The sequence below is a fragment of the Microtus oregoni genome, unplaced genomic scaffold (genome assembly GCF_018167655.1).
Source record: "Microtus oregoni isolate MIOR12 unplaced genomic scaffold, Mior012 000072F_ref0000427, whole genome shotgun sequence".
Lineage (NCBI taxonomy): Eukaryota > Metazoa > Chordata > Mammalia > Rodentia > Cricetidae > Microtus > Microtus oregoni.
In genome coordinates, this window is record NW_024543979.1 from 1724675 (window position 1) to 1741124 (window position 16450).

Here is a 16450-nt window from a genome sequence, read left to right on the forward strand (position 1 = left end):
AGGGAGCCAACATTGCACCTTGTGTTGGCAGCCAGACTTAGTAATGTGCAAGTCTCTCAGGCGGCACTGGCTTTGAAAGCATGAGGAGGGTCATGGAGAGCAGCTGAGGCTTGGCTGTGAGAGGCCAGTGTGCCAAGACCATTGGTGAAGGTACAGCTGGGGTAGCAGTGGAAGCCCCAAGACTGAAGGGGTTGTGGGGAAGAGTTGAGGCTTTTCACTGTGAAGAGAGTCCAGGAGAGGTGAAAGTGCAGCAGGGACCCAGAATTCTGGAGATGCCAGTGCCTTGGGATGACCATCAGTGCCATGGGATGGCCACCAGTGCCACGGGATGGCCACCAGTGCCACGGGATGATCACCAGTGCCATGGGATGGCCACCAGTGCCACGGGGTGACCACCAGAGCCACGGGATGATCACCAGTGCCACGGGATGGCCACCAGAGCCACGGGATGACCATCAGTGCCACGGGATGGCCACCAGAGCCACGGGATGACCACCAGTGCCACGGGATGGCCACCAGAGCCACGGGATAGCCACCAGAGCCACGGGATGACCACCAGAGCCACGGGATGATCACCAGTGCCTTGGGATGACCACCAGTGCCACGGGATGGCCACCAGAGCCACGGGATAGCCACCAGAGCCACGGGATGACCACCAGAGCCACAGGATGATCACCAGTGCCTTGGGATGACCACCAGTGCCACGGGATGGCCACCAGTGCCATGGGATGGCCACCAGTGCCACGGGATGACCACCAGTGCCGCAGGATGGCCACCAGTGCCACGGGGTGACCACCAGAGCCACGGGATGATCACCAGTGCCATGGGATGGCCACCAGTGCTACGGGATGGCCACCAGTGCCACGGGGTGACCACCAGAGCCACGGGATGATCACGAGTGCCACGGGATGGCCACCAGTGCCACGGGGTGACCACCAGAGCCATGGGATGACCACCAAGAACAGCAGCAGCAGTGGAGCGGGGCTGGTCTGAGTCTAGAAGACGAGTTGTGTGTGTTGCAGAGGCTGGGGCCAGAGAAGTGACCACGGTCACTTGGCCACTTGGAGGAGCCCAGAAGACCGTGAGTGAATCCTAGACACTGGGCATTGAATTATTTACACTGTTGGAGTTTGGCTTTGCTTTGTTCAGATTGTGACTGTGCCCTGGTTCTTCCCTCTTGAAGTAAGAAAGTATTTAACTTTTTCTTTTCTTTCTCTTTTTCTTTCTTTTTTTATTTTATAGGAGCCCACAGTTGAGAGACTTTGGATTTCTTTTCTTTTCTTTCCTTTTTTTTTTTTTTTTTGTTTTCTGTTTTTTTGAGACATGGTCTCACTATGTAGTTCTGGTTGTCCCGGAACTCACTGTGTAGTCTAGGCTGGCTTCAAATTCACAGAGATTTGCCCACCTCTGCCTCCAGTTGCTGGGGTCCTGGGATTAAAGATGTGTGTGCCACCATGCCTGGTGAGACTTTGACTTTTAAAGAAGACTTTGGGACAGGCAGTGGTGGCACATGCCAGAGACAGGTGAATCTCTGTGAATTCAAGGTAGTTGGTCTACAAAGAGAGTTCCAGGACAACCAGGGCTGTTACACAGGGAAACTCCAAAACCCAAACCAACCAACCAAACAAGCAACCTCCCCCAAACAAAGCAAACAAACAACTCCCCAAACAAACAAACAAACAAACAAAAAAGCAGTGAAACTTTGGATTTTTAGTTTTAGCTTTTAGAGTGTTTGAATTGGTGAAGACTGTGGGACTTAAACATTAATAAACATTTGTGATGTTTATTAATCTGAGATCTTGGGGATGAACCAAAAAGAAGAAAAAAAGATTACGTTTAAAATGTACTGTGTCAAGTTGACAAAGGGCCTTCTTTCTCCCAGCATTCAGTTTAGTTTTCCCCACCTAGCTAAGTTCTGCCCTGCTATAGGTTCAAAGCAGTTTCTTTATTCATTAATGGTACTCACAGCATACAGAGGGGAATCCCACATCATACTTTTAGGTTTACAGTAAAATAGTCTTTTCTCTAGGGAGGAGCATGAGGGGACTGATATAATATTTATATGAAGGAGAATCACAGACACACACAAATCAGGTTAGCAGTGATTACATGAAAAATCGGGCCTGTTTTCTCACAAATTCTTAGCAAAACTGAAGAATTGTCCCACCCCCAGCAGTGCTGAGAATCAAAGGGCCTGTGTGGGAAGGGGAAGATCTCCACTGTCAAGATGCACCAGTGGCCTGGGATCTCTTATACTCCCTGCACCCAAATGCATAACCCCCCTTGACATCAGTTACTCCCCCAAAGTGGTACCTTTGCTACAGTGGTGCAGCGATACCCAGGATGTCACAGTCTTTGCTGTTTTGATCAGGAGTACCAGCTTGTAGAGCAAGCTCTTCTTAGCCTGGCTTCACTTCCCAAATGTTCCATGTCTATAGCTGAATCTCACCTAAAAGAAGTGGGTTGTGGGTTGTTTTAGGAAAGAGATATCACATGTCTAAGAAAGATTATCGTGAAAATTATTCTGGCTAATTGTCCTTCCTGTTTCCTAGGAAGGAGCATGATAGAGTTTCTATATATTGATATTAAGAAAGTTGGAGGGAAGCCTGGCCAGGGTGGCACACACCTTTAACCCCAGAACTCAGGAGGAAGAGGGAAGAGGATCTTTGTGTTCTAGGCCAGCCTGGTCTACACAGTGAGTTCCAGGACAGCCTGGACTATACCAAGAAACCCTGTCTTGAAAAACAAACAAAACAAAACAACCAAAAACAACAATAACCCTGAGCTCCAAAAGAAAGAAAACTAGAGGGGTTGGAGAGATGCTCAGGTCTCAAACACTTGCTGCTTTCTCAGAGGATGTGAGCTCAGTTCCCAGCAGTCAAATCAGGTGGCTCACAACTGCCTGTAACTCCAGCTCTACAGGGGTCCAACACTTTCTTTTTGGCTTCTGACTTCTGGACATACACACAGATATGCACATACACATATACACATACACACCACACATACCACACACACACACTCACACACCCCACACAACACACATACACACATATACATGCATGCACGTATGCACACATACATAAGTACAAATAAAAATAAATTGTAAAAAAAAATAGGCCAGCCAGGCTTGGTGACTCAGGCCTGTTGTTTCAGGCACTTGAGAAGCTGAGGCTGGAGAATTGTAAATTCAAGGCCGACCTGGACTCCAGCCTGGGCAGTGTAGTGAGAGCCTGCGGGGAGTGGAGGAAGCCCTGAGAGAATGTGTAAGAAATGAAGTCCTGAGTAAATGCCTGTTGGTGACATGGGGACTGCCATGTCAAGGACCCCAAGGCTCAGACCCGTGACAATGGCAAAGCCTTCCCCGGGTCAGACTCAGGAATGGGCAAAACGCTCATGAAAGAAAGAAGGAAAGAAAGAAAGAAAGGAAGGAAGGAAGAAAGAGGGGAAGAAAGAAGGGAAGAAAGAAAGAAACCCAGCAATCTCACAAATCAGAAAGAGACTGGTTCGTTTCGCTGGTAATTTTAGTTTGACACACAAACTGATAGACCCATAAGGCTTAGTTCTATTTTTTTCCCAGTTCTGACAAGCTCCTGTTCCCATAGGAGCATCCCAGGTCAACCCTTGTCCAGATTAAGGGGACTCTGTGTTGCCTCTCCAAGCCTAGAACTGTCTTAGCTCAAGTTGACTTCCCCCAGGTTGCTTTCTGGTCCTCGAGGCTTCTTCCCCACACAGCTGACAAAGCTCATCTTTGCTCTGTTTCTTTACCCACCGTCCTTCACTTGCCTTTCCAGAGGACAGTCTATGAACCCCTACAGACGTTCTCTGAAAGGATTAGCGGTGCTTAGTAGGTGACACGGTGGGATGCTGGCCCGGGATAGATGAGCAGGTGCGAGTAGACATTCCTGCTGAATTATCCCTGCTGATTTGCCCCTCAAACCCTTCCGGTTTGCTGCTGGAGGGAGTTCCTTTCCTTTCTTGCTAGAGTTCTTTCTAGTTCTCCAAAACTGCTAATCATCATCATTTATTGGTTTTAAAAACATTTTGTTTTTATGACTTTTATTTATGGGTATGTTTCCACGTCCATGTGAGCATATGCCCCATGTGTGTGATCCTCAGCGTGCAGAAGAGGGTACTAAGCCCCAGGAGGTAGATGGAGTTACAGTCGTGAGCTTCCTGTTCGGGTCTTGGGAACTGAACCCCAGTCCTCTGGAGAACAGTAAGTGCTCTTAACTTTTGGGCCATCTCTCTATGATCCTGTCTCAGCTTCTGGAGATGTGGGACCACAGGTAGAAGCTGTCATATCTGGCTAGTTTTCTTTTTAAAACAAGTGTAGGATTTGGGCTCAAAGTCCATGGAGCTAAAATTATTTCTTGGCCTTTTTCTGATATAAGTATAATATATACACAAGAAAGGGGCATAAATAAAAACATATACCATGATTAATTATATTAGCTAGAATTTAAATTTATCCCTTTATTCTACTTGCAATTATTTATACATCTCTGTTATTTATGCCAAGGATACTGGTTTCCAGGGCAGTGTTTAAGTTTTCTTTAAAAAAAGAAATTTATTAAGTAAATTATGTACATTGATTTATAGGGAAAAATATTACTTTGTTCTGCAGAATCTAAAGATTCATATTTTCCCGATATTTATACTCTCTGAAATCATGATCCATCATGCAAACTGTGCACTCGTAGAATACCCCTGAGCTAGGCACAACAGTGTGTTTGGGTGTGTGTATCCCACCTTCAGCTGGCATTCATGATGAAATCAGGAGAAGTCAACCTCAGAGTATTTCAGACTCAAAGACACAGTACAGTACTCCAGCGGGGTGGGAGCGACATGGGATGTTTGGGGACCAGTTGTTGAGTGACCCACTCTTCTTATCTGTTACTTTTACATTTCAATAGGGGCCGCCTATAGATACAGTGTCTTAACCCCTAACCCTTCAAAGGGGTCCAACGGCAAGAATTTCACATCTGTAAGCAGGCTGCCGTGCGGCCTGGGAATCCTAGGGTTTGGGTCTCTTAGTCTTACTTTGAATTCCTTCAGTGTTTCATTGTGTATCAACTCTGTGTCTGTCCCCGAGGCCAGCTTGGCCTTTTGTGACATATACATTATCCTTGTTTAGAAATTTCCAGGCACCACATAACCAGGCTGCAAGCTTATGAATGATAAAAACGAGCTTTGAGATAATATGCTAGACTAAAGATCAATAAATAGCCCAGAATATCAGATATCTGCTCTCAGACTTGCACCAGAACCGCCACCACCCAGTTTGGAGCTCTCTGCCTGGAAGCTTCCAATGGCATCTCCAAAGAGGGAAGGACGATGGGAAAAAGGAAAGAAGGCGGGCAGGATACTTTGGTCTTCACTAGAAGATTCTAGGTAGAGCTGTACCGTGAGTCCTGAGCAGCTAGGGGCCAGTAGCAGCCCGCAGTCCACTCCTTCAGCCTCCCCTGCACATTTGTATGGAATACCATTTGCATACTCTAACGAGATGAGCTATAATTGGCCTTCATTGATTTTGTTTTCATTGAGCTAAAATAGAGTCAGAGCGTCTTAGGCTAGAAGAGCTGATTGATTTGTGGTAGAATTCAGGACTATTCAGTTGAAGAAATAATTAATTATGTTCTTATTTAGTAATCATCAAGGTTTGGTCGGTTTCTTTGTAGCAGAGCGAGCTCAGCAGTATGGAACTTTGTCAAAGCAGAAATGCTTTAAATAGACGCCCTCAACCCGCAAATGGCCATCTCCACTTAGTATTCTGTGAAGCCGACGTGATTCTCCTCATGAGGCGGTAGATAACGCTTATTATTTTTAAAGGATGGGTTTGTGCTGAACAGAGACCTTCTCTAGCGTACTCGTAGAGATCAACACACAGGCTTTCTGATCTTCATATCTTCCTCACATGCACCTACTCCTTTAGGGTTGCTCCCTCTGCTGTCCACGTCTTTGAATCCATTTACTCATCTTTCAACATTTTGTGAAATTCTTCTTGAGTTGATTCAGCGTGCGCAAATGGTGTTTCTCACCATTGCCTTTCAGTTTGTGGAGATGGGAGTTGGTCCAGGTTGGCCCTAACCCTAGGGTTTCAGGAAGGGAACTCTCTGCCTACTCTGTTTATCCTCAAGTGTGGTTCTCTTGAGCGCAAGGTCGTTTGGTTGGTCATCCTCTGTAGGCAAGTTCTCTTGGAATTTTGGGCTGATTATAATCAACATGTTTTGAACTGGTTTAGTTTCATGCCAATATTTTCCTTTTAAGATTTCGTTGGTGATAATTGTGCCAATTTTGGATCTAATTTGTCACTAATTACAGTGAATTCCATGCACTAACCTGAGGCTTTCTATCCTTCGGGGAAGAGATAAAGCAATGTGTTATAGATGTAAGTAAATAACCATGTTTCAGTCTAAAGATTTATTCTTGGGTCTTTTGGCCATCTTGGCATCTGTGGAGGCCTGCTGGGAACAGGACTTCTAAAAGACAATATGTCTGGAAGGCTGTGGTTCAAGGCCACTTTTGCTGGCTATAAGTGAGGTCTCCGGAACCAGAGAGAGCACACAGCTCTTATAATTGAAGGTGTTTATGCCTGAGATGAAACTGAATTCTACTTGGGCAAGAGATATGCTTATGTGTATAAAGCAAAGAACAACACAGTGACACCTGGAGGCAAAACGAGCAAAACCAGAGTGATCTGGGGGAAAGTAACTCGGGCCATGGAAACAGTGGCATGGCCTGTGCCAAATTCCAAAGCAACCTTCCTGCATAGGCCATTGGACACAGAATCCGTGTGATGCTGTACCCATCCCGGATTTAAACCAATGAAAAGTAAGTAAACAAATAAATAAATAGATTTATTCTTGGCTCCATGTGTGAGACACTGTGGTAAGGTTTGCAAAGAGGATGAAACACTGTCACTGCTTGGAAAGTCTTCTATAAAGTGGGCAGAAGTATTTGTCCAAAGTTGCCCGTCTGTGAGTCAGCGGTTTGAAATGGCGTAGACAGTCTAACATACAGCTGGCTGCTAAACCCTCAAAACTCTCAAGTATTTGATTGAATTATGTGCACTTGGTTCCTCAACTTCTCCGCACAACTGGGAACTTTGTAATGGCCCCACTTAAGACATTATGTAAACAGTGCACCTTACTGAGGTATACAGCACAGAGTGATCATGGGGCGTCCCCACTCTGCGGGGAAGGAAACATTTCCACTCAAAGCTTTGCGATTTAGATTTGGTATTATATAAACCCATTTTTTTTTTTACATGACCATTTGCTGAGAAGTCCAAGGACCAAAAGCAAAGGTGATATATTTTCCTCAGAACAAATTTTAGAAAGAGTTCATATTTTTATACTAACTATGCACTGACATTCATGAATTTGAGCTCTTCTAGATGGTATGTTTCCTAATACCAAAGAATTAAAAAAAAATTAAAGAAGTCCTCTAACTTCAAGAGAAACGTAGTCTTTTTCATGTATGGAGAAATAACAGCAGAAGTGATAAAGAATGGTAAGTTTTGCTTGTACCATTTGTCAGGCTAGCTCCATGCGTGTGTACTGGGTGCTGTCCATAGTTGTCAGGCTGAAAGTGAGTTCTGACTCTAAAATAGTTCCTTCACTTTAAGACACAATGGAAGCCTACATTATTTTATCCTGAGTATTTGACTTAAAAGGGAGGTTAAGGTGACAAGATGCTCTGGTTGACAGGACCAAGACTAGGTGAGGGGACTACTTGTTTTGTGGGTGTGCCTTAGATCGTATAATCCTTAATCCCTACAAGGCCAATCTTGTCCCAAGATTTCAGCCATATTCTAATTTAGTGATTTTTGCTGACATTATGTTAAGTGTATATTAGAATCTTTATTAGCTTCTTTTCCCTTATTGTGACTAGACACATGGCATGCATTACGAAGGAAGGATTTGTTTTGGTTCACGGTTTGAGGGTCCAGTCTATCATGAGAGTAAGGCATGGCAGAGTAAAGGCCTTTATAGTGTTTGGAGCAAGTGACTCCTCGTGTGTTTGTGGGTCAGGAAGCAAGGGACAGAGACTGGGAGCAGGTGTGGGCTACAGCCCTGAAGGCCTCTTCACAGGGATCTGTTCCTCTACCTAGACTGCACTTCCTAAAGAATCTACAACCCTCCAAAACAGTGGTACAAGCAGGGTGCTAAGAGTCCAGCTTCACGAAATGCAGCGGACATTTTACATCCAAAGCATAACAGATGCTAAGAGCTGCATTTGCTCTATTAGGGTCAGGCAATGAGTAGGATCAAGAATCAAGACCTGGCTCCTTAAGAACAAATTCAATCCATATTTCTTAGATTCTGTCACAGATGTGGAATTTAGCGCTTCTGCCTGGAGTACCCTTTGGAATCGCCACACTGACCCAGCAGAGTTAGTATCCTCGTGCTCATTTTGCTGCTGGGGTAAGCTGTGAGCTCACAAGTGTCTCTCGGCCTGAATTCTAGTTCTACCGCTTCTCAGCTCTGCGGCTGTGAAGAACTCCGCGGCATCTTTATTTTCCAGGTCCTCCACTGGATAGCAGTATGACGTCATCGAGTTTAGGGGAGGAGGGAACGAAGGAAGCACATGAAATGTGTGTGGAGTGGTTTGAGCCACAGAAACACTAAGTGAATTCGAGCTATTTCTGGCCTTGATCAGTTTGTTGTTTGCAGGTAGTCTTGATAGCTCCACGACCCTAGGAAAATAGTTAGCATCTCTAGACTGCAGCATCAAACTCAAAAAGTCTAGAGGACTGTGGAAAGCCAAACCAGTGTACTCATTCTGAAATGAAATAATGATGTACCATATTAATTAAGCATATTTAGTATACTAGTATATTTAGTATCTTAGTATAAAACTGGTCATTATGCTATCTTGTTATTAAGTCAATTTCCAGTTTTCCTTGAAAATGTTATCAAAATATCCTAGCAAAGGAGTTAGATACCCAAGGGATCATTCAGTTATTCCTGTCTTAAATTGTCCCGATTTTCTTCTGGGTAGGTTTCAAGGATCAGGATCCCAGTCTTACCTTCTGGCTTCTAACATATGGTATATGGTATGGACCAACTATGTTGTACAATAGATTCAAATCCAAGAGCCGCTTAGGATGCATTATTGCAGCAACCCATATCTTAACAGTCAGTGGGCACATATCTCAAAGAAAGTCTCCTTTCTTCATTGTTTCTCTGTGTAACCCTGACTGTCCTGGAACTCACTCTGTAGACCAGGCTGGCCTTCAACTCAGAGATCCACCTGCCTCTGCCTTTCAAGTGCTGAGATTAAAGGCATGAGCCACCACTGTCCTGACACTTCTTTACAATGATATTTTAAGGCACATGGGGTATAGATGGTCATTCCCATTGTAGAGACAAAAAACCCAGGGTCTTACTTCTAAAGTACTGTTAGGAAGCAAATGTGAAAATCACTTTCTTAACTGCAAAATCTACGACACTTTACATATCATCATTTCTGGTAAGGATGTTGATTTGGGGGTTTTGAGTCAATATTTGTTCAAAGGTAATATATTATTTAACTAACTTCTTGTTATTATTTTATGTGACATTTTACACATGAGTAACTGTGCCCTAAACTTGGACACTGTAATGAAATTCTATGCTGACCACCAATAGTTAGTGCAAATCTCACAGGTTAAAGGTGAAGTGTTCTCTGGATGGTGGTAATCCCAGCACTTGGGAGGCAGGTGGATCTCTCTGAGTTTGAGGCCAGCCTGGTCTACATTGGGAGTTCCATAGGCTACACAGAGAAACCCTGTCTTAAAAAGCGGAAAAAAGAAAAGAAAAGGAAAAAAAAAAGATTCAGTGTCCATCAGGATGACTCTTGCTTCAAGTACTAGTCACAGATTTGAAGGTCCTTAGGATGCATGCCCTTCTGACCAGTTATACTACAAACTCAGGCATTTCCACGCTTGCCCAAGATAGTGGCACCTACAGTGACAGTCTCATAACATACTTACAGTGATGGTTTCATTATAAAAGACACACATTGGTGGGGTCTAGATGGTTTGGAATACACAAATACATAGCCTTCCATATACTTTTTTTTAAAAAGATTTATTTATTTATTTATTTATTTATTTATTTATTTATTTATTATGTATACAGTGTTCTGCCTACATGTATGCCTGCAGGCCAGAAGAGGGCACCGGATCTCATTATGGGTAGTTATGAGCCACCATGTAGTTGCTGGGAATTGAACTTAGGGTCTCTGGAAGAGCAGCCAGCACTCTTAACCTCTGAGTCATCTCTCCAGGCCCAGGTGAGACCCCTCTTCCCACTCCTCAGTGTTTCGCAGACTAGGAAGCTCCCCCAAGCTTTAATACCCAGCATTTTCACGGAACTCCCCCACCTTTCATTGCCGGAGCTTAAACCCGGGGCCTCACCTCTGCTAAGAAATAATCTCCTAGCGTATGCTTCTCTCAGCCCTCTGTAGTAGGAGCTGCGGGCTGCGTTCCTGCCGCCCCAGCTCCTGGTCGCCTGGCTAGCTTATGCCCCGGAATAACAACACACAGATTGTATTCTTTTAAACACTGCTTGGCCCATTATATCTAGCCTCTTCTCGGCTAACTCTCGCACCTGGATTCGCCCATTTCTAATAATGTGTGTAGCACCCCAAGGTGCGCTTACCTGGAAAGATTCAGCATGTCTGATCTGGTGGCTTGCTTCATTGCGTCTGGCCCAGAGAGGGGAAGCATAGCATAGCATCTGAGCTCACTTCCTCTTCCTCCCAGCATTCTGTTCTGTTTACTCCTCCCACCTATGTTTTAACCTATGAGGGCCAAGCAGTTTCTTTATTATAATTAACCAATGACCTTCCTCCATCAGCCCTCACTGGTCTTCTATTGATTCTGGTATCGGTTGCAGTCTCTAACTGTCATTCCTTCACTGGAGATCGCATGGAATCCCCTGCCTCAAAGATTCGGGTCTCTGGTCATGCAGTTGGCCTTTCTGCCTTATAACCATGCCCCATCCTAAGGCAAAGTCAGATATGATATACGGCTGAGCCAGGAGCCACAGGGACGCTTCCAGCTATAGCAGAGGTGTGGGAACATCCTCCCGGGAACCTGGGGCGAGAACATTTTCTTTATTGTGGAACAGAGCTTTAAATAGGACGAGGATAAATCAATATTTAAGTGAAAACACGATGAAGGACTATGGAAATACGATGAAGTCATGGAATTTCTGTAGGGTTTGACCCAGGCTTCCTAATATCCTTTCTAGGGGGATGGATGTGGGGACCTCTGAATATTCCGTCATGCAATGTATTCTGAATTTGTTGATCCAAATCCACTTGCTTACGGGGGTCACGTGTCTTGTGGGACAGTTTGGCTAGTAAGATGTTTCTCCAGTGTGGAATACCTTGCAATGAGCCGCAGCCGTGGTAGGGGTGGGACATCACTTATTAACCAATACTTACTGAGTGTGTATCATAGACCAGAAACCATCACAGGTGTGGAGGATACAAACGGGAACAAACCAGACAAAAGCCCTGGCCTTTCTGCAGCTTGCCTTCTGGTTGGGAGAAACAGACAATAAGCAAATAATCTCATACAGGTATGCAAGTCAGGTGGTGAAATGCGCTTTGGAGAAAAGCAAATTGAGTGCCCAGAACCTGTCGCTGCTCCTCTGCAGACCGGGCAGGGGAGGCTTGAGCAAGCCACGGTCCGGGGCAAAGTTTGTAATTTGTTGTTGCTGCTGCCTGGCCTCTGGCTGAGGGAAAAAAAAAAATCTGTCCCTGAATGTTTAGCAAGCCTGCTTGGCCTTTTGATTCTGCAGTGATTAAATGCCAGCCTATTGGGAATTAGTTTTATTTTAATTCAAGGTTAAATGTAGAAAAGACCTCCTACTTCTTCCATCTATCAAAATTCAGCTATGGATCTTCTAAGGGTGTCAGCTCCCGGTGAAGCCTCCCTGACCTCCCCCACACTAATTGCGTTTCTTTTTTCCTCCCGTGGCTTCCCCTACACTTAAACTTACAAGTGTTGTATCCCATTCCCTTGTATTGCAGATGGAGCTACGTGTGTGTGGGCTCCATTCTGCTTTGCTCGGAGCCAGAGGCTCTTTTTCGTGGTATTCTCACTGTGCCCATCGCCCTCACCCCCAGGAACTTTGGAATGCCTGGGACACAGCACCTGTTCAATTAGCTATTGACTGGGGGACACCTGCGTGCATGCTAGCAGCAGCGATATCTGATTTGCATTATGTAAGTTTCTTATCTAATTTCCACTGACTTCCCAGGTGAACGAAGTCTTCCCCGGCCTCTTTAAGGCATCAGTTGTGACTGCTTCTCAGGAGAGCATTCCAAAGTCGAGACTTCTGATAGACAGCCGGTGGACACGCACTTACGGCGGCTTTTCTTATCACAAAGGAATAGTGGCTCATCGTAGGGAATTGCAAATATAAGTGACCATAATAAAAATAAAGGGAGCTCAAGAAGGTGTTCACTCACATGGAAGGTATTTATCGAGCTATTGTCTCTCTGGGTACCTAGCACCAAGGACAACAAACAGTACAGGCCAAGTCTTACATAGTGGTATCAAATGAGCACTTACTGTTTACATGATAAATGAGTTATTATTTCCATAATTATACAAAGTGGGGCTAGCATTTTGATACATATAACAACTATTTTTAAAAAGGATTTGTTTTTGTAATTTAAAATTGTGTATGTGCGCGTGCGAGAACAGGTGTGCTAGGAGGCCAGATGTGTCCGAACTACTGGAGCTGGCACTACAGCTAGCTGTGAGCAGCCTGTGAACTCTGGGAGCTGAGCTCCAGTCCTTGCAAGAGCAGTTCCCACTCCCAACCACGAGCCATCTGTCCCTACAACTTACCTCTTAATGGCAGTGTGGGCATATGAATTTCTAGACAGGGCAAGGCTGCGCTATTGTTTTCTAGCTTGGCTTAGAAAAAGTACTTTATTATGGATGGTTCTTTGGGTCTGGTATTAGTATTCTATAATATTATTTTTATTAGCCAATAATGCCTTGTTCTAATGATGACTCAAAATTTTCAGCTGGGATACATTGATTACTAACGGCGAGCAAATTGCTGGCAGTGGAATTTCCCTACCGAAGGCTTTGCAAACCCCTCTCTCACGGGCGTGGTTAAGCGGCCATCACACTGCACCTAAAGACGACCGGAGGTTCACATTGATCAGTGTGCGAGAAGAGTTGCATCAGCAGATTTATTCGGTTTTCGTTTGGAAAAGAATTAACCTGGGCCGTGTGTTTTTGCTGGTGCGTGTGTGGTCATTTCTTATGCATTGATCTCTAATGAGGCCTGGCCCACAGTAGATAATGAATGAAATCTGTAATCAGCGTTAGGCCAGAGAAGCATTTTGCCAAGGTGGATGTCAGGACTATTTGATGGCTTCAGCCCTTAAACCATAAAGGGAGGGGATGACTAATAGGTCCTATTCTTTATATTTATGTTAATTGATTCTTCAGTTTGGCCAGTATCTTGTCCTGCCTTCACATGGAGAAAGGGCATTTAAGAAAAATCCTGGCCTGAGAATGTCAGGAACACAAGGAGAGAGCTAGGGCAAATGGTCCCCGTGTCACTAATGAGATTGTAAAGGGGAAGTGGTCCCTGGACCCAGGGGAGGGGTAGTAAAGAGCAGCCGTCAGGGACTCTGAGGGTCCTGTGCCTCTTATAGTGCCAGTGTGACATGCGACTTATAAAATGCCGTAGCATAGCTACTGCTTATTAATATTATGGCCCAGGCTTTAAGGATTTTTTGTTTTTCTTCCTAAGGAGAGGCAGTGGATCAATCAGCTAACAAGCCGGGGAGGTGGCTGAGTGTGGTGGGGACTGCATGAACCCCGGATGGGAAACAGCACTAGAACGCCGGTAGTCCATCCTGGATCACACTGCCCTACCACGAGCTAGACCCTAACTGCTGCCGGCTCAGTGGCTGCATTTTAAAGTGAGGTGTTTGAAGGCAAGGGCTTGAAAGACCCTTGGCTTTAGGGAAATCTCTGATGTTCTCGCCACCTTAACCAAAGCTCACACAGGCTCAGTGAGGGCGCAACATACTCTTTCCCTAGAGATGCTCTTCTATGAGTTTCTTTCCTGAGTGCCACTAGAGCTTCTGAGAGCTGTAACATAACGGAACCACTCGTAGGTGACAGCTTCTTCAATCACTTTATCTTTATAGTGTCCTGTGTCGAGTCGTGTCCCGCGCCCGTCCCCCACCCCCCTGCCAGTCTCATGCAGCCCAGGCTGGCTTTGAACTTGCTATGTAGCTGGGAATGACCCCGAACTCCTGATGGTCTTGCCTCCACCTCCCGAGTGCTGGAATTTTACAACTGCACTCCCTGTTTACATATGCTACGGATGGGACCCAGGGCTTCAGGATTGCTAGGTAAGCACTATTGGGTTTTTAATTATTAGATTGACCATCAAGACCTGGCTTCAAACTCATAATAGCAGCGGAGAGGAACCCTTTCTAGGCCCGTTGCTGTCCTCTCTCTTCTTCTATTAGGTTTCTTAACTTTCCACATTACCACATTAAATCATGAACACTTTGCAGTTTACTGAAGGAGTTGTTCTATAAGAGGCCACAAGTTCTGATGGCCTGCAGTGGCACTGTATCGTATCTTCATCAGCCCTAGAAAAAAAGTGTGTGTGTGTGTGTATGTGTGTGTGTGTGTGTGTGCGCGTGTGCGCGCGCGTGTAAATACATCCACAGGGAGCAGAGGAAGAGCAATGACGAGGCGGTCTAGCTTCACAGAGAACATTTGCAGATTTTTATCTGAAACACATTTTATTAAAATTGCAACAAACTTTATAAAATCAGCTGTATGGTTCATTAAGGGAACATTACCTTACAATTATGATTAATTAGATTAAACTTATGAAAGTGTGTTATTTGTTCAGATCAAAAGGGTGGGGAAGATGATGGATGGTGAAAGAGTGTGATAAATGAACAGAGCAGCTGAACTAAATTGAATGTGTATTCATCCGTTCGCACTTCATAACTAATGATAAATTGAGCATGTCACATTTAACAATACTCGTCTGGGCTCAAGCACACGGTTTCTTTCGGCTCCTCTTCTCAACGCCTTGTGATGGTTGAGACTGTGGAACCGAAATTTTACTCCCTGGACTTTACCTGCCTCTTACCTTGAAAAAACACAGTGGCTACTTACTCAATTAAGAGCTGTTAACAGGTTGTAAAATTGCCATTCCTCAGATCATGCCTGGTATCTGAAAATAGATTTATCTTAAGCTGAAACGAACATCCCCATTCATAGGCCTAATTATATTATACAGCAGGGGCGGAAAACACCCGGAAATGGAGAAACAGCTTTCTTTCTCAGTATTTTCTTTGGTATTAGATGGGAAGAAACACTCCCCCAAACTCACTAGAGAGCCTGGGAATCAGGAAAGTGAGAGACAAAAGCCGAACAGGTTGTGTTAGCTTCCTGAAACCCCAGGCTTTAGAGGATTTTAATCACATCATCCTTTTGCAAGGATTATGAAGCTGGTGTTGGGGTCGGGGAGGAAGAGGTGGAAAATAGCCCCACCCAGTCTGACATCAGACACATTCGCCACACAGACTCGGGAAAGACTTTTGGAAAGAATCATTTTTTTTTCATAGACGCTCAGGAACTGTGATATGGGAGGTGACAGGTAGCCAGTGCTCACTCCTTTAGTCCCCTGACCTTGGTGGGGATCATCGGAAGTGAGTGACAGTTTCTGACAGACTGCACACTTTATTTCTCTGTGCTCTGACTTTTCCGGAAGGGTTTCTGCAGATTCACTTTGCATTGTGGTGAAGGTTTCCAGTCTGTTCTGATTTCATCTACACCTCACCATCTTCAAACTCCTTGAAGCGACTTGATCTTTCTGGCAAGGAGGGAGCGTTAAGGGATGGAGTCAGATGCTTTTCAGAGTACTGCATGTGTGGGCTACACATGAGAACAGACTTGTGGGGAAGACTTATGCTATCCCTGAGGGATGGCATCCTGGAAGGGAGGAGGCAAGAGGGCCGGTGGTCACTTAAGAGCTTTGAAGGATGGTGCTAATGCAGGTGGTTATTCAGTGTTCATCGTTCAGCTAGAAACCAGCTGCTCCGTAGCTGTGCTTCTTGTCCTTTTGGTTGTGAGCCTAGCGTTTAACGGCTGAGCCATCTCTCCAGCCCAACTGTGGTTCTCGATGGGCAAGGGAGGCTGCATCCTCCAGAAGACATTTCCACTGGCCAGAGGCCTCTTATCTATCATAGTTTCTGACAAGGACTGTTTCTGGCAGTATGGGTTAGGTCAGGATGTGGCCACACTCACCACAGTGTGTAGATGCTCTGTCACAAAAAGCTATCATCTGAAGCCCCCCCATTTCGAAATGTCACTAGATGTAAGCCTGAGAGCGCCACCTGACAGTTATGTATACATTTAAAGAATGGAAATTGATGAACTCACGATAAA

General features: G+C 45.0%; 1 pseudogene; it reads left to right on the forward strand.

The window, feature by feature from the left end:
- The first annotated feature begins 6494 nt into the window (after positions 1-6494).
- On the forward strand, positions 6495-6823 carry LOC121441015 (annotated as a pseudogene).
- The last annotated feature ends 9627 nt before the right edge of the window (positions 6824-16450 follow it).